Genomic DNA, 19,531 nt, shown 5'->3' with positions numbered 1-19,531 from the left:
TGGCGTGAAGCGGCAAAGCGTATCTCATGTGAAAGCTCCCTTCTAGCAGAGGTGATTTGCTTCATAAAATTCGAGGCACATTTCAACTGACCTACGGTAAGTCTCATGTACTTCATTAATTTTTATGTTAAATATCATGGCGCTTTGTGTTATTCACAATAAAAATGACATAATTGTTATTCTTATGATCCATTTTAGTGTTTCTTTTGAATGCTTTATATGATTAAATCCTATGTCATTAGTAGTGTTTACTAGACAACCCACACACATGGTGAAACTGTAGGACCTGTGTGTTCACTTAGGACATGATTGACTGTAAGAAATGTCTGCTCAAGTATTGTGTTATATAGTTTTCACATATGCATTTGTATGAATGACAGAATATGAAGATTGAAAATTCTCATGGATACCATAGAGGAAGAGTGGAGGAGGAAGAATGGAAAGACGTGGTTTTAAACCAGGTGGAAATTAGAGGGGGAGGTCAAGTGTTTAACTCCTGCTCTGCTATGTAGTTGAGGTTAAAGCCATTTGTTAATATAGTAATGAAATGTTGTACATGATAAACATACGAAATCTTCCCTGCATTTATTTGATGTCGCCCAATTACTTTATAAACACCCAACGTCATATCGCAGTATATTGTCCTTAATGTGAAAACTGTTTACTCCCAGTTTCCTACCCCTAGTCTCACCTTTAGGTGACTGACGTCCCCTCTTGACACCACAGCGACCACTGCATGTCCACTGGGTAAGCGGCAACGACAACAGCATGACAGTACACTATATCCTCTGTGATACTCTGCCAATGTATAGGTGCAGTATTATTGATGAATATCACAGCTTGGTTAACTACTAAACAAATAAAACCGCAATGCTAATATCAGTAATGTTACCCATTTCCGGTCAGGTGTATAGCACCTAAACAGATGTACAGCAGGTCCTCTCTCTCTCTCTCTCTCTCTCTCTCTCTCTCTCTCTCTCTCTCTCTCTCTCTCTCTCTCTCTCTCTCTCTCTCTCTCTCTCTCATCAACACCACATTAATTTAGTGATTAAATCATAATATACGGTAAATCTAGGGCTAAACAGATGTACAGTAAGTCCTCTCTCTCGCTCTCGCTCTCTCTCTCTCTCTCTCTCTCTCTCTCTCTCTCTCTCTCTCTCTCTCTCTCTCTCTCTCTCTCTCTCTCTCTCTCTCATTAATTTAGTGATTAAATCATAATATACTGTAAATCTAGGGCTACATGATAATATCAAGCGGAGTCATATTTATAAATGATAACGAGCACGCTGACTTTATGTCCTCATTTGTGTCTTTACACCATATTTAACCTAAACAAAATGTGCTAATTAAGTTATTTAATCATACAGGTTGTAAAGCAATTTAGTGATCAAAGAAGCAGCAGCTCTGTATGTTTTACTGGTTCCATGGAGAAATGTGATGACAGCCAGCAGTGTAACTCACCAGCATGTTGAAATCATGTGGCACATAAATCATAAAGTGTGCAATTTGCAACCTTATACAATACTAATATAGATGCTTTCTTTGTAGAATAAGGAACCATTTCCATGCATGAGATGCACTGCATTATGACACTGTGTTTTGCAAATATGTAAACAAAGTATTGAACAGACACAGCAGTAAACAAATTGTATTCACAATAATATATTTATTTTGTTGCAGGTAATAAATTCAACACAAAAGTGATAATGAATAACTCATTTGTTGTGGTGACTATACCCAATGACGTCTAACACTATGTTATGCAAACACGTAATAATTTTGAGAAAAATATGCAAAGGTGGGAAGTGAGCAGGTTAGAAAGGGTAGTGAGCGGTGCAATGAAGAAGTAAAGCTTTTAGTGAAAGAGAAAAAGAGGCATTTGGATGATATTTGCAAGGAAAGAGTGCAAATGACAAGAAGATTATAAAAGAGTGGCAGGAGGTCAAGAGAAAGGTGGAAGGGTGTAAAAAGAAGGCAAATGACAGTTTGGGGTGAGAGAGTATCATTAAACTTTAGGGAGAATAAAAGATGTTTTGGAAGGCGGTAAATAACGTGCATAAGACAAGAGAAAAATGGGAACGTCAGTAAAGGGGGCAAGTAGGGAAGTACTAACATGTAGTGATGGAGTGAGTATTTTGAAGGTATGCTGAATGTGTTTGATGATAGAGTGGCAGATATAGGGTGTCTTGGTCGGGGTGGTGAGCAAAGCGAGAGGGTCAGGGAGAATGGTTTGGTTAAGAGAGAGTAGGTAGTGAAAACTTTGCAGGAGATGAATTCTGGCAAGAGAGCAGGTTTGGATGGTATTGCAGCAGAATTTATTAAAAAGGGAGTGACTGTGTCGTTGACTGGTTGGAAAGGATATTCAATATATGGATCATGGTGAAGTGCCTGAGGATTCACAGAATGCATGCTTAGTGCCATTGTACAAAGGGGAGAAGGATGAGTGTTCAAACTGCAGAGGCATAAGTTTGTTCAGAGTATTCCTAGGAAATTGTATGGGAGGGTATTGATTGAGAGGGTGAAGGCATGTACAGAGCATCAGATTGGGGAAGAGCAGTGTGGTTTCAGAAGTGGTAGAGGATGTGTGGATCAGGTGTTTGCTTTGAAGAATGTGTGTGAGAAATACTTAGGAAAACAGATGGATTTGTATGTAGCATTTATGGATCTGGAGAAAGCATATGATAGGGTTGATAGAGATGCTTTGTGGAAGGCCTTAAGAGCATATGGTGTGGGAGGCAAGTTGTTAGAAGCAGCGAAAAGTTTTTACCAAGGATGTAAGGCATGTGTACAAGTAGGAAGAAAGGAGAGTGAGTTGTTCCCAGTGAATGTCTGTCTGCGGCAGGGATGTGTGATGTCCCCATGGTTGTTAAATTTGTTTATGGTTGGGATGGTTCGGGAGGTAAATGCATGTTTTGGTGAGAGGGGCGAGTATGCAGTCTGTTGGGGTTGAGAGGGCCTGGGAAGTGAGTCAGTTGTTGTTTACTGATCATACAGCTCTAGTGGCTGATTCGACTGAGACACTCCAGAAGTTGATGACAGTTTGGAAGAGTGTGTGAAAGAAAAAAGTTGAGAGTAAATGTGAATAAGAGCAAGGTTATTAGGTTCCTTAGGGTTGAGGGACAGGTTAATTGGGAGGTAAGTTCGAGTGGAGAAAAATTGGAGAGTTATGATTTAGATATCAAGGAGTGGTCTTAAAAGTGAATGGAACAATGAAAGCGGAACCGAGTCACAGGGTGGGGGAGGGTTCGAAGGTTCTGGGAGTGATGAAGAATGTGTGGAAGGAGAGAACGTTATCTTGGAGCAAAAAGGGTATGTTATATGGTTGCGAGGCATGGGCTATAGATAGGGTTGTACGGAGGAGGGTGGATGTGTTGGAAATGAAATGTTTGAGGACAATATGTGGTGTGAGATGGTTTGATCAAGTAAGTAATGAAAGAGTAAGAGAGATGTGTGGAAATAAAAAGTGTGGTTGAGAAAGCAGAAGTTGGTGTGTTGAAATGGTTTGGACATATGGAGAGAATGAGTAAAGAAAGATTGACAAAGAGGATATATGTGTCAGAGGTGGAGGAAACAAAGAGAAGCGGGAGACAAAATTGGGGATGGAAGGATGGAGAGAAAAAGATTTTGAGCGATCAAGGCCTGAAAATGCAGGAGGGTGAAAGGTGTGCAAAGAATAGAGTAAATTGGAATGATGTGGTATACCGGGGGCAACGTGCTGTCAGTTGACTGAACCAGAGCATGTGAAACGTCTAGGGTAAACCACAGAAAATTCTGTGGGGCCTGGATGTGGTTTCGGTGCATTACACATGACAGTTGGAGACAGTGTGAACAAATGTGGCCTTTTTTGTATGTTTTCCTAGCACTACCTTGCTGAAGCAGGGGGTAGTGATGCTGCTTCCTGCGGGGCAGGGTAGCGCCAGAATGGATGAAGGCAAGCAAGTATGAATATGTACATGTGTATATATGTATATCTATCTATATATCTATCTATCTATCTCTATCTATCTATCTATATATATATATATATATATATATATATATATATATATATATATATATATATATATATATATATATATGTCGACGTGCTGTCAATGGACTGAACCAGGGCATGTGAAGCGTTTGGGGTAAACCATGGAAAGTTCTGTGGGGCCTGGATGTGGAAAGGGAGCTGTGATTTCGGTGCATTATTACATGACAGCTAGAGACTGAATGTGAACGAATGTGGCCTTTGTTGTCCTTTCCTAGCGCTACCTCGCACACATGAGTTGGAGGGGGTTGTTATTCCATGTGTGGTGAGGTGGCGATGGGAATAAAAAGGGCAGACAGTATGAATTATGTACATGTGTATATATATGTATATGTCTGTGTGTGTATATATATGTGTACATTGAGATGTATAGGTATGTATAGTTGCGTGTGTGGACATGTATGTATATACATGTGTATGTGGGTGGGTTGGGCCATTCTTTCGTCTGTTTCCTTGCGCTACCTCGCTAACGCGGGAGAGAGTGACAAAGCAAAATAATAAAAAATGATAATAATAATAATAATAATATATATATATATATATATATATATATATATATATATATATATATATATATATATATATATATATATATATATAGTGATGGGTGATTTGAATGCAAAGGTGAGTAATGTGGCAGTTGAGGGAATAATTGGTATACATGGGGAGTTCAGTGTTGTAAATGGAAATGGTGAAGAGCTTGTAGATTTATGTGCTGAAAAAGGACTGGTGATTGGGAATACCTGGTTTAAAAAGCGAGATATACATAAGTATACGTATGTAAGTAGGAGAGATGGCCAGAGAGAGTTATTGGATTACATGTTGATTGATAGGCGCGCGAAAGAGAGACTTTTGGATGTTAATGTGCTGAGAGGTGCAACTGGAGGGATGTCTGATCATTATCTTGTGGAGGCGAAGGTGAAGATTTGTAGGGGTTTTCAGAAAAGAAGAGAGAATGTTGGGGTGAAGAGAGTGGTGAGAGTAAGTGAGCTTGGGAAGGAGACTTGTGTGAGGAAGTACCAGGAGAGACTGAGTACAGAATGGAAAAAGGCGAGAACAAAGGAGGTAAGGGGAGTGGGGGAGGAATGGGATGTATTTAGGGAAGCAGTGAAGGCTTGCGCAAAAGATGCTTGCGGCATGAGAAGCGTGGGAGGTGGGTTGATTAGAAAGGGTAGTGAGTGGTGGGATGAAGAAGTAACATTATTAGTGAAAGAGAAGAGAGAGGCATTTGGACCATTTTTGCAGGGAAAAAATGCAAATGAGTGGGAGACGTATAAAAGAAAGAGGCAGGAAGTCAAGAGAAAGGTGCGAGAGGTGAAAAAGAGGGCAAATGAGAGTTGGGGTGAGAAAGTATCATTAAATTTTAGGGAGAATAAAAAGATGTTTTAGAAGGAGGTAAATAAAGTGCGTAAGACAAGGGAGCAAATGGGAACTTCAGTGAAGGGGGCTGATGGGGAGGTGATAAACAAGTAGTGGTGATGTGAGAAGGAGATGGAGTGAGTATTTTGAAGGTTTGTTGAATGTGTTTGATGATAGAGTGGCAGATATAGGGTGTTTTGGTCGAAGTGGTGTGCAAAGTGAGAGGGTAAGGGAAAATGATTTGGTAAACAGAGAAGAGGTAGTAAAAGCTTTGCGGAAGATGAAAGCCGGCAAGGCAGCAGGTTTGGATGGTATTGCAGTGGAATTTATTAAAAAAGGGGGTGACTGTATTGTTGACTGGTTGGTAAGGTTATTTAATGTATGTATGACTCATGGTGAGGCGCCTGAGGATTGGCGGAATGCTTGCATAGTGCCATTGTACAAAGGCAAAGGGAATAAGAGTGAGTGCTCAGATTACAGAGGTATAAGTTTGTTGAGTATTCCTGGTAAATCATATGGGAGGGTATTGATTGAGAGGGTGAAGGCATGTACAGAGCATCAGATTGGGGAAGAGCAGTGTGGTTTCAGAAGTGGTAGAGGATGTGTGGATCAGGTGTTTGCTTTGAAGAACGTATGTGAGAAATACTTAGAAAAGCAAATGGATTTGTATGTAGCATTTATGGATCTGGAGAAGGCATATGATAGAGTTGATAGAGATGCTCTGTGGAAGGTATTAAGAATATATGGTGTGGGAGGCAAGTTGTTAGAAGCAGTGAAAAGTTTTTATCGAGGATGTAAGGCATGTGTACGTGTAGGAAGAGAGGAAAGTGATTGGTTCTCAGTGAATGTAGGTTTGCGGCAGGGGTGTGTGATGTCTCCATGGTTGTTTAATTTATTTATGGATGGGGTTGTTAGGGAGGTGAATGCAAGAGTTTTGGAAAGAGGGGCAAGTATGCAGTCTGTTGTGGATGAGAGAGCTTGGTAAGTGAGTCAGTTGTTGTTCGCTGATGATACAGCGCTGGTGGCTGATTCATGTGAGAAACTGCAGAAGCTGGTGACTGAGTTTGGTAAAGTGTGTGAAAGAAGAAAGTTAAGAGTAAATGTGAATAAGAGCAAGGTTATTAGGTACAGTAGGGTTGAGGGTCAAGTCAATAGGGAGGTAAGTTTGAATGGAGAAAAACTGGAGGAAGTAAAGTGTTTTAGATATCTGGGAGTGGATCCGGCAGCGGATGGAACCATGAAAGCGGAAGTGAATCATAGGGTGGGGGAGGGGACGAAAATTCTGGGAGCGATGAAGAATATTTGGAAGTCGAGAACGTTATCTCGGAAAGTAAAAATGTCTATGTTTGATGGCATAGTGGTTCCAACAATGTTGTATGGGTGCGAGGCGTGGGCTATGGATAGAGTTGTGCGCAGGAGGGTGGATGTGCTGGAAATGAGAAGTTTAAGAACAATATGTGGTGTGAGGTGGTTTGGTTAAGTAAGTAATGCAAGGGTAAGAGATGTGGGGAAATAAAAAGAGTGTGGTTGAGAGAGCAGAAGAGGGTGTTTTGAAATGGTTTGGCCACATGGAGAGAATGAGTGAGGAAAGATTGACCAAGAGGATATATGTGTCGGAGGTGGAGGGAACGAGGAGAAGTGGGAGACCAAATTGGAGGTGGAAAGATGGAGTGAAAAAGATTTTGAGTGATCGGGGCCTGAACACGCAGGAGGGTGAAAAGCGTGCAAGGAATAGAGTGAATTGGAACGATGTGGTATACCGGGGTCGACGCGCTGTTAATGGATTGAACCAGGGCATGTGAAGCGTCTGGGGTAAACCATGGAATGTACTGTGGGGCCTGGATGTGGAAAGGGAGCTGTGGTTTCGGTGCATTATTACATGACAGCTAGAGACTGAGTGTGAACGAATGGGGCCTTTGTTGTCTTTTCCTAGCGCTACCTCGCACACATGAGGGGGAGGAGGTTGTTATTCCATGTGTGGCGAGGTGGCGATGGGAATAAATAAAGGCAGACAGTATGAATTATGTACATGTGTATATATGTATGTCTGTGTGTGTATATATATGTGTACATTGAGATGTATAGGTATGTATATATGCGTGTGTGGACGTGTATGTATACACATGTGTATGTGGGTGGGTTGGGCCATTCTTTCGTCTGTTTCCTTGCGCTACCTCGCTAATGCGGGAGACCGACAAAGCAAAATAAATAAATAAATATATATATATATATATATATCTTTCTTTTTCTTTTAAACTATTCGCCATTTCCCGCGTTAGCGAGGTAGCATTAAGAACAGAGGACTGGGCCTTTGAGGGAATACCCTCACCTGGCCCAATTCTCTGTTCCTTCTTTTGGAAAATTTAAAAAAAAAAAACGAGAGGGGAGGATTTCCAGCCCCCCGCTCCCTCCCCTTTTAGTCGCCTTCTACGACACGCAGGGAATACGGGGGAAGTATTCTTAATCCCCTATCCCCAGGGATATATATATATATATATATATATATATATATATATATATATATATATATATATATATATATATATATATATATATATATATATATAATATATAATGGAAATAATATATAATGGAATAATATATAATGGAAAGTTGTGTGGGGCCTGGATGTGGAAAGGGAGCTGTGATTTCGGGCATTATTGCATGACAGCTAGAGACTGAGTGTGAACGAATGAGGCCTTTGTTGTCTTTTCCTAGTGCTACCCCGCACACATGAGGGGGGAGGGGGATGGTATTCCATGTGTGGCGGGATGGCGATGGGAATGAATAAAGGCAGACAGTGTGAATTGTGTGCATGGGTATATATGTATGTGTCTGTGTGTGTATATATATGTGTACACTGAGATGTATAGGTATGTATATTTGCGTGTGTGGACGTGTATGTGTGTACATTGTGTATGGGGGTGGGTTGGGCCATTTCTTTCGTCTGTTTCCTTGCGCTACCTCGCAAACGCGGGAGACAGCGACAAAGCAAAATGAATAAATAAATATATATATATATATGGTTGTTTAATTTGTTTATGGATGGGGTTGTTAGGGAGGTAAATGCAAGAGTCCTGGAAAGAGGGGCAAGTATGAAGTCTGTTGGGGATGAGAGAGCTTGGGAAGTGAGTCAGTTGTTGTTCGCTGATGACGCTGGTGGCTGATTCATGTGAGAAACTGCAGAAGCTGGTGACTGAGTTTGGTAAAGTGTGTGGAAGAAGAAAGTTAAGAGTAAATGTGAATAAGAGCAAGGTTATTAGGTACAGTAGGGTTGAGGGTCAAGTCAATTGGGAGGTGAGTTTGAATGGAGAAAAACTGGAGGAAGTGAAGTGTTTTAGATATCTGGGAGTGGATCTGTCAGCGGATGGAACCATGGAAGCGGAAGTGGATCATAGGGTGGGGGAGGGGGCGAAAATTTTGGGAGCCTTGAAAAATGTGTGGAAGTCGAGAACATTATCTCGGAAAGCAAAAATGGGTATGTTTGAAGGAATAGTGGTTCCAACAATGTTGTATGGTTGCGAGGCGTGGGCTATGGATAGAGTTGTGCGCAGGAGGATGGAGGTGCTGGAAATGAGATGTTTGAGGACAATGTGTGGTGTGAGGTGGTTTGATCGAGTAAGTAACGTAAGGGTAAGAGAGATGTGTGGAAATAAAAAGAGCGTGGTTGAGAGAGCAGAAGAGGGTGTTTTGAAATGGTTTGGGCACATGGAGAGAATGAGTGAGGAAAGATTGACCAAGAGGATATATGTGTCGGAGGTGGAGGGAACGAGGAGAAGAGGGAGACCAAATTGGAGGTGGAAAGATGGAGTGAAAAAGATTTTGTGTGATCGGGGCCTGAACATGCAGGAGGGTGAAAGGAGGGCAAGGAATAGAGTGAATTGGAGCGATGTGGTATACAGGGGTTGACGTGCTGTCAGTGGATTGAATCAAGGCATGTGAAGCGTCTGGGGTAAACCATGGAAAGCTGTGTAGGTATGTATATTTGCGTGTGTGGACGTGTGTATGTACGTGTGTATGGGGGTTGGGCCATTTCTTTCGTCTGTTTCCTCGCGCTACCTCGCAAACGCGGGAGACAGCGACAAAGTATAAAAAAAAAAAAAAAGGCCATTTCTTTCGTCTGTTTCCTCGCGCTACCTCGCAAACGCGGGAGACAGCGACAAAGTATAAAAAAAAAAAAAAAAAAAAAAAAAAAAAAAAAAAATATATATATATATATATATATATATATATATATATATATATATATATATATATATGTGTGTGTGTGTGTGTGTGTGTGTGTGTGTGTGTTGATATGTATATGGTCATGAGTGGATGTAGTTGAGTATCTAGGGTATGACAGGAAGGGCAGGTGCCCTGGGTGTGACTTGAAAGGGGGCGCCACTCAACAGGTTTTTTTATTTTTTTATTTTACATGCTACACCATTGACATTTTTAACACTTGGTTTTGTGAGATAAAAGTGAAACTCACCTACTTTTCAACTATATTAATATTTTGCTAATACTTTCATATCTGACAGCTTCTATGGGTCGACAGACTCTGTGATCTTGCGCTGCTCAGTATACAAAGAGAAGAAATTGAGAAAACTGACTTTGAGCACATCATGACTAGTTCGCATCAGTAAAAGCAAGGAAGGTGTAGTAGTTTTAATCTTGCGTCATGATTTGTTAATTAATGAGCTGTTAATGTGTTCTGAAAAGATTGAATGAGTTATGAGAGTCAAAATGGGAGTACATGATTTTACGACACCCTGTATTTTTATTTGAATATCTATATACATATATTTCCAAAAACACTTTCGTGTTACTAATACTTTTTTCATTTACTAATTAAAGAACCAATGGTTTTCATCATTAATTTTAGTGTAATTTTCACAGTTGGGGTACCTCTGGTTTAAGTAGGTTATAGTTTGATTTATGTTCTGGTGAGTCTTTCTGCTTAACATATATATATATATATATATATATATATATATATATATATATATATATATATATATATATATATATATATATATAGCCTTAAATATATATTTGAATAAAACTTATTCAATGAGAGATGGTTGTATTTGGTTATTTTTCTTAATATTAAAATCTCATCCTTATCACACTTTTACCTTACAATTTGGTTTTCCATTTTACAAAGTCTTTTGGCTTCTTTTTTTGAATAGTTCTTTCTATATCCTACTACAATACTCTTTAGGTATATTGGAATAGAATAGATATTGCATTCGGAGAGCGCAGACCTCTGTCAAGGCAGCTCCTATCGCCCATATGGCATTGTTAAATCCTGAAAAATTTAGATCTTTTCCATGAAAACATATCTTTGGCATTTGGAATCACTTTGATATCATTATTAGTTCAATAATTAATCACACAAATTGATATTTCCGTAATGGCATCCTGGATCTAGACAATGATTCGGATCACTCCCAAAATCTAATCAATTGGGCCTTGTGTCATTTCTGACTTTCCCTGATAATTTCATCAAAATTTGTTCATAACTTTTGTTGAAAGTTGCTGAGGCAAACAAACGCCGGTAAAAATATAATCTTGGCGGAGGTAATGAAAATAAAATATAATTGTGTCATGTTTGGACGGGGAGCAATTTCAATGCTTGCCATAAGCGTTGTTTGCCCTAGTTACGCCCCTAGTAGAGGAGCAATTCTTCGTCTGTTTTCTGGCACTACATCGCTGACATGTGAAACAGCAATTAAGTATAATAAATAAATGGATAAATAAATTGTCATGTAAATACTATTAATGACATATTAAAACATGTGAAGTATTCAAACGAAACATTAAAACGGATCATACGAATAACAATAATGTCATGTTTTTTGTAAATAACACAAAGCACATGATATTTGACATAATAATTAATAAATGGCATACACAACTTACCATGAACTGCACCACTTATTCAGTCACAGGCACCCAACCAAATCAGCAGTACAAATTACACTATTTTTCTCATTACCTTCCTCTGAATATCTAGTAATAAAGATATTACAAATGGACGAAGCGATTAATTTTTTCCCCATTTGCCTGTCCCCAGCCTGTCTGGAACTGAATCAACAAGACGTTTACTATAGTTTGGAAGATGTTTTACATTTTTCCATTTACCAGTGGCATGATTTACTTTAGCTGCCAGATTTCATTTGTCTAGTGCATCCCATTTTCTCTCCACCATTGTCCACACGATCTCAACTACGTGACGTCACACCCTGAATATTTGGGTGTTCAGCAAACCAATCACTAACCAAGCAGCTGGTTTGGATGGGGCTTTTATCTTGAACAAATCGAATTGGGTTAGGATCACGAATGGAGGGGGTAATTGTTTCAAGCATCTGTACATATTTCTCTGAATTAAGGGAAAAGCCTTCATGTCAAGTGACCTATTCCCCCAGACCACATCCAAACATGGAAGCTCAGACTACAGGGTCCACTTCTCAATTCCTGTATGCTCTGTTGAGAATACCTAGAGTTTTGAATTCGCCAACAAACATGAACCTTTGCAGCAGTTGTCAAAACCGATTTTTCATCCGTCCATGTCACCGAGTTCAAAAATTTAGCATCATAGCTTCATGGGTATGGTGTCTAACAAATTCCAGTTGAGCTGCCTAATTTGTCTGAGGTAGTTTCTCCTTAGTTGGGTTACAATACCTTCTAATGCTCTCATCAAGATGACACGGTTAACCAGCTCCTCCTGCGTTATGTCATCAGTTGATGTGTTTTTTCATAACAGCTTAGACAATTCGCTGATCATCCTCAGGAGTTACCAATCGTGGTCAACAACTTCTTGGACGGCCAGCTACAGTTTTCTTTCCATCTGATCGCGGAATCCATTTGGTCACAGTTTTAACGTTGGGCCTGTAGCCCATACAATGGCTGCCATTGCCATACCAGTGTCCTTCATGCCAATGATGGCTCCACTTTTGCTAATAACCTCCGGACGGTCAGCATGGTCCACTTACCTATGCACTCTGTTGGACCTGACGTCAATGAACTAGGTCCATTCTGCAAGACAGATAATACTATTACCCCCATGTGTTACAGAACAGGTTTCCATCATATAATCCCAGTCGACTGTTCACCTTGCCCTACACATTAACTCGCATGTCAATTTAATTCGAATATGGTGACATTGCACCTCAACACAGTACTGAATAATGGGCCAGAATTCCTCATTTCTACATTTGCCAGTCTAATTATGTATTTGATTATGTTAGATTAGATGGAAGATATTGCGTGTGAGGTTTCAACTCCTCAAGAATACTTCATTACCGATGACTCGCATGTATGAAGGCCATCATTAAGTGGGAACAATGATAATGACAGTTATGTGCTCAGAGAACTTGGCCGTTTTATGATTATACATGTACTAAACACTGGAAAGACGACTTACAAGGGTTATAGATATATATTTGAGTCAATTATCCACTGCTTTACTGTGTTATGGAGAATATTGCCAATTCTGTAAACCCAAATTCTGCATAAAGGACAACAGTTTTGTCGCAAATACTAATATTTTACACTTGAGTTGGTTACTACGTATTACGATATGTTGTCTGCAAATGTCATACACAGAATTTAGGTTTTCTTTGATGACTGGGCTCTGTCTCCTGTGGTAGTGGCAGTGGTGTGATGGGAGATATTTACTTTTTTTTTCACATTCAAGGAATTTAGGTCAGTTTCGCTCAAGTTACTTTGAGTTCAAGAATATAAACAAGATGTCAATTGCTACAAAAATGTTATACAGGAACTGAGTTTATTTTATTGATGACTGGACTCTCTCCAGCAGTGTATAAATTTCACGTTTCCCCAATTTGGGTTAGGTTAGGTTAGACATGCAATTACATGCTGCCAGTGATTGAAAACACAGGTTATTACATAATTATGACCCACAATATTAATATCATATATTGATTCAGGCCCATAAATGTGCCTGGTGTGAGGATCATGTCAACATAATAATATTCATCACGGTTAACACAGTTACCGAAATATCAGGTCCTGTGTAAACTAGATAATTCCCATAACATTTACTTTAGTGGTAGACAGGTGAAGAGGGTAGGAAGGTAGAATTGGGGTTTGTGAGCTGTCACACTCGCCTTACCTCGTTTTCACACCTGCTTACACACACACACAGCCTAGTGGCCCACTGCTCCACATAATATTGGACATTAACAACTGTATGAGTATCTGAACCCACCAGGATAACCACACACACACACACAAACACATACATATAACCTTCCTCACCAGGATAACCACACACACACACACACATACATATAACCTTCCTCACCAGGATAACCACACACACACACACACACACATAGCCTTCACTTTTTGTTAACACACATCCACATCACTACATCAACACCAAGCACATTTATAGGCCTGTATCAATTTCTAGTATTAATAGTATGACCCATAATTATATAATAACCTGTATTTTCAGTTACTAATATCATTGCAAATGTACAGCAATAGACATACTTTAGTAGACTGTTGCCTTAGACTGGTGGCTGGTCATTACAACTTTGGCCAACTCAGACTACTTTGCTGCTCATTTTTCTGTCTTGGTCTACCTAGTATGTTCGATTACCTATTATTCAGATTTGGTTTTCACTGGATATATTGAGAAATATATGACAAAGGTATGCTAAACAACATTAATGGTAGATACTGTGTGTGTTTAGCTTTTGATGGTTTATAACATTATGCATGTGATTACAAAGCAAATTTTCAAAATATTTGCATGCATCTCAACCTGACATACCATTATCTGATCACTTGTTCATGAAAATTTAGACATCAAATGGGCTCTAACCTTCATATCTTATCATACAACATTGAATATGCAACTGATTATGACTACCGATAACACATGATTGACAAAAATAATCCTGTAATATCAACGTCACAGTTCTAGCGTGTGTGGGTATGTGTAGTGTCAAGGATAACGTTATACTGACCCACCGTCCACCATGGGCCTAGGTACACACACACTTCCACAAACCTTTATGAGGGACTGTCCATATATAATGAACGTAATGGTGTGTGAGTATGATGGAACGAAATATCTATGGGTGTAGAGAAATTCTGAAAACATATTTGTATTCAGCATGCAAACATACATAAGGAACAGATATTTTTTTCATGGGTAAAGTATCAAAATTTGACGCTGGGCTATGGATAGAGTTGTGCGCAGGAGGATGGATGTGCTGGAAATGAGATGTTTGAGGACAATGTGTGGTGTGAGGTGGTTTGATCGAGTGAGTAACGTAAGGGTAAGAGAGATGTGTGGAAATAAAAAGAGCGTGGTTGAGAGAGCAGAAGAGGGTGTTTTGAAGTGGTTTGGGCACATGGAGAGGATGAGTGAGGAAAGATTGACCAAGAGGATATATGTGTCGGAGGTGGAGGGAACAAGGAGAAGAGGGAGACCAAATTGGAGGTGGAAAGATGGAGTGAAAAAGATTTTGTGTGATCGGGGCCTGAACATGCAGGAGGGTGAAAGGAGGGCAAGGAATAGAGTGAATTGGAGCGATGTGGTATACCGGGGTTGACGTGCTGTCAGTGGATTGAAGCAGGGCATGTGAAGCGTCTGGGGTAAACCATGGAAAGCTGTGTAGGTATGTATATTTGCGTGTGTGGACGTATGTATATACATGTGTATGGGGGGGGTTGGGTTGGGCCATTTCTTTCGTCTGTTTCCTTGCGCTACCTCGCAAACGTGGGAGACAGCGACAAAGTATAATAAAATATATAATAAGTCATAATTGATCACTACAATATTATATACACCAGATGGTAAATTTTCTAACATCATCATAACAGTAAGTTTGTTGAAATGTACTGCTGCAAGCACTTATATGTTTACAAAGATTTTGGCATTTTTTGGTTTTACATCAGGATTTTTACATTTTCTTGTTCCTAAGTGATTTTTCCATGATGGTATATACACTAAAGTGTTTTAACAATATGATTTATGAAGGAAGTTTATTGAGATGCATATTTCTTATCTATACTGGATCAAATAAAGTAAATGTATGAGAAATATATAGAGAAACAGAAGGGTTTGCCAATGTCATTTATGGATGTGAAGAATGCATGTCAGGGTTGATAGAAAGGCAGGCATTGTGAAAAGTCTCATGATTATATGGTGTGTGAGGAAAGATCTTAGCAGTGAGGACGTTTTATTAAGAGATTGTCATGTGTGCAATCAGTTAGAGAGGAAGGCAAGTGGTTCTAGGTGACTGTGAATAAAAGCAAGGTTCTTAGGTTTATCAGTGCAAAGAGACAGGTAAATTGGGATGTGAACATGACTGGATAAAACTTGGAAGAATTGGACATGGCAGTGAATGGAACCATGAAAGCAGAGGTGTCATAGGTTTGGTGAGGGGATGTAGGTTCTTGGAGAAGTGAGGAATTCGTAGAAAGAGAAGTCATTATCTGAGAGGGCAAAAATGGATATGTTCATTGGTATAGTTGGCCTGATGCAAGGAATGGGCTGTAGAGGGGAACGTATGGAAGATGGTAAATGTTTACAAGAGAAAGACAACAGGAGGCCTGATTGACGCACGCCTGGGTTGTCTGGTGAAATAAAAAATGTTCATGGACAGCATGTAGTGTGAGGAGGGTTGATTGAGTTAGTAACGATAGGGTAAGAAAGAGAGAGGTGAGGAAATAAGATGACTGTGGCAGAGAGAGTTAATGAGTGAAGAAAGGTTGACAGAAAGAATGTGTGTTGGGGGGGAGGGGGAGACTGAATTGGAGATGGGAAGATGGAGTAAATAAGATTTTGAATGCTAGGAGCCTGAACATGCAGGAGGGTGAAAGATGTGCATGGGTTAGAATGAACTGGAGTGATGTGAAACACAGGAGGTGACATGATGTTAATTGGATTGAATGTGAAGTAGCTGGGGAAAACCATGGAAAAACTTGGGGGACCTGGTTATGGATACAGGGCTGTGGTTTTGGTTCATTACACATGATGCCTAGGGAATAAAGGTGACCGATTGAGGTATTTTCTTTGGGGATATTTCAGAAAGCAGTACTTTTATGGACAAGAGAAGTGTATGGCATGAGGAGGGAAGGAAGCAGGCCTGTGAGAAAGAGTGAGGTAGTTAAGTTACTAGAGAAAAAGAGAAGAGAGGTTGATGGGCATTATCTGAAGGGAAGAAATGAAAGCGACTGTGCGATGTACAAGGAAAAGTGGCAGGTCTATAGGAAGGAATAGGACTGAAAATAGGGGCATACGAGAGTTATTTCAATTTCTATAAGAAGAAACAGAACAAGGAGCTAGGCAGGGAGTGCTCATCCTCCTCAAAGGCTCAGATTAGGGTGCCTGAATGTTTGTGGATGTAACCAAGATAAGAAGAGAGGAGAGATAGGTAGTATGTTTGAGGAAAGAAACCTGGATGTTCTGGCTCTGAGAGAAATGAAGCTCAAGGGTAAAGGGGAAGAATGGTTTGGAAAAGTCAGGAGTCAGGGGTTGGTGAGAGGACAAGAGCTAAGGAAGGAGTAGTACTACTGCTGAAGCAAGAGTTGTGGGAGTGTGTGATGGAGTGTAAGGAAGTAAATTCTATATTGATTTGAGTAAAACTGAAATTGGATGGTGAGAGATGGGTGATTATTGGTGTTTATGCTCTTGGGCACAAGAAAAAAGATCATGGGAGGCAAGTGTTTTGGCAGCCGCTGAGTGATTGTATCAGCAGTTTTGATGAGTGAAACCAGGTATTAGTGATGGGTGATTTAAATGCAAAGGTAGGTAATGTGGCAGTTAAGGATAGAATTGGTTCACATGGGGTATTCACTGTTATTTCTTGTGGAGTTATGTGCTGAAAAAAGACTTTGAGATTGGGAACACCTGGTTTAAAAAGACAGGTATATACAAGTATTTGTATGTAGGAGGGATGGTCAATGGGCAGTATTGGATTATGTATTAACTGATAGGCATGTAAATGTGAAACTTTTGGATGAAATGTACTGAGAGGGGCAGCTGGTGGGATGTCTTGTAACTATTTTGTGTAAGCGAGAGTGAAGATTTGTAGAGGTTTTCAACATTTGGGAAACAATGCCATGGAGAAGAAAGGGGTGAGAGTAAGTGAGCTTGGAGAGGAGAATTGCGTGAAGAAATACCAGTGGAGATTGAGTGTATAATGGCAGAAGGTGAGAGCAAATGAAGTAAGGGGAGTAGGTGAGGTATGAGAGGCATTTAGGGAAGCAGTGTTGGCATGTGCAAGATATGCATTTGGCATATGAGATGTGAAAGGAAGGGAGATTAGAAATGGTAGTGAGTGGTGGGATGAAGAAGAAAGGTTGCTAGGGAAAGAGAGTTGAGTGTTGGGGTAAGAGAGTATCATTAAGCTTTAGGGAGAATAAAAAGATGTTTTGGAAGGAGGTAAATAATGTGCAAAAGACAAGAGAATAAATGGGAACATCGGTGAAGGGACAAAAGGGGAAGTAATGACAGGTAGTGATGAAGTGAGGAAATGAAGTGAGTGTTTTGAAGGATTATTACATGTGTTTGATGATAGAGTGGCAGATGTAGGGTGTTTTGGTTGGGGGGTTATGCTGTGAGAGTCATGGCGAATGGTTTGGCGAGGAGAGAAGAGGTGAAAGCCTTGCAGAAGATGAAATGCAGCAAGGTGGCGGGAGTCAATGGCATTGCAGTTGAATTCATTAAGAAAGGGAATGATAGTGTTGTTGATTGGTTTGTAAGGATATATAATGTATGTATGGATCATGGTGAAGTGCTTGAGAATTGGTGGAATGCATGCATAGTGCCATTGTACAAAGGCAAAGGGGATAAAAGTAAGTGTTCAAACTACAGAGATATAAGTTTGTTGAGTTTACCTGATGATTTGTATGGGATGGCATTGATTGAAAGGGTGACGGCATGTACAGAGCATCATATTGGGCAGGAGCAGTTTGGTTTTAGAAGTGGCAAAGAATGTGTGGATCAGGTGTTTCCTTTGAAGAATGTGTGGAGAAATACTTAGAAAAACAGATGGATTTTTATGTAGCATTTATGGATCTGGAGAAGACATATAATAGGGTTGAGAAAGAGGTTTTGTGGAAGGTATTAAGAATATATGGTGTGGGAGGTAAGCTGCTATAAGTAGAGAGGTTTTTATCATGGGTGTAAGGTGTGTGGATGAGTAGGAAGAGAGGAGAGTGAACGGTTCCCAGTGAAGGTCAGTCTGTGATAAGAGTGTGTGATGTCACTATGATTGTTTAATTTGTTTATGGATCTGATGGTGAGAGAGGTAAATGCAAGAGTCACAGAGAAGGGCAAGTATGCAGTCTGTTGGGGATGAGAGGGCCTGGGAAGTGATTCGTTTGTTGTTCGCTGATAATACAGTACTAATGGTTGATTCGAGTGAGAAGCTGCAGAAGTGGGTGACTGAGTTTGAAAGAGTGTGTGTGAAAGGAGAAAGTTGAGATAAATGTAAATAAAAGTAAGGTTATTAGATTTAGCAGGGTTAAGAGACAAGCTAGTTGGGATGTAAGTTTAGATGGAGAAAAATTGGAGGAAGTGAAGTGTTTTAAATATCTGGGAGTAGACTTGGCAGCAGATGGAACCATGGAAGTGAAAGTCATAGGGTGGGTTAGGGGGCAAAGGTTCTGGGTGCTGTGAAGAATATGTGATGTGAGATGGTTTGATCAAGTAAGTTATGAAAGGGTAAGAGATATGTGGTAATGAAAAGATTGTGATTGAGAGAAGAGAAGAGAAGAGGTAGTGTTGAAATGGTATGGACATATGGAGAGAATGAGTGTGGAAAGGGTGACAAAAAGGATATAAACTGTGTGTCATAAGCAGATGGAACAAAGAGACCTAGGAGACCAAATTCTAGGTGGAAGGATGGATTGAAAAAGACTTTGAGTGATCAGGGCCTAAACATGCAGAAGGGTGAAGGGCATGTATAGAATAGAGGGAATTGGAACGATTTGGTATACTGGGGTCAGTGTGATGTCTGTGGACTGAACCAAGGCATGTAAGAAGTCAGGGGTAAATTATTGAAAGTCCTGTGGGGCCTGGATGTAGACAGGATGCTGTGGTTTTGGTGAATTACACATGACTCCTAGAGAATGAGTGTGAGCAGACATGGCCTTTCTTTGTCTGTT

This window comes from Panulirus ornatus, chromosome 6, assembly GCF_036320965.1.
Source record: "Panulirus ornatus isolate Po-2019 chromosome 6, ASM3632096v1, whole genome shotgun sequence".
NCBI lineage: Eukaryota > Metazoa > Arthropoda > Malacostraca > Decapoda > Palinuridae > Panulirus > Panulirus ornatus.
Note: the sequence above shows the minus strand (reverse complement) of the source record.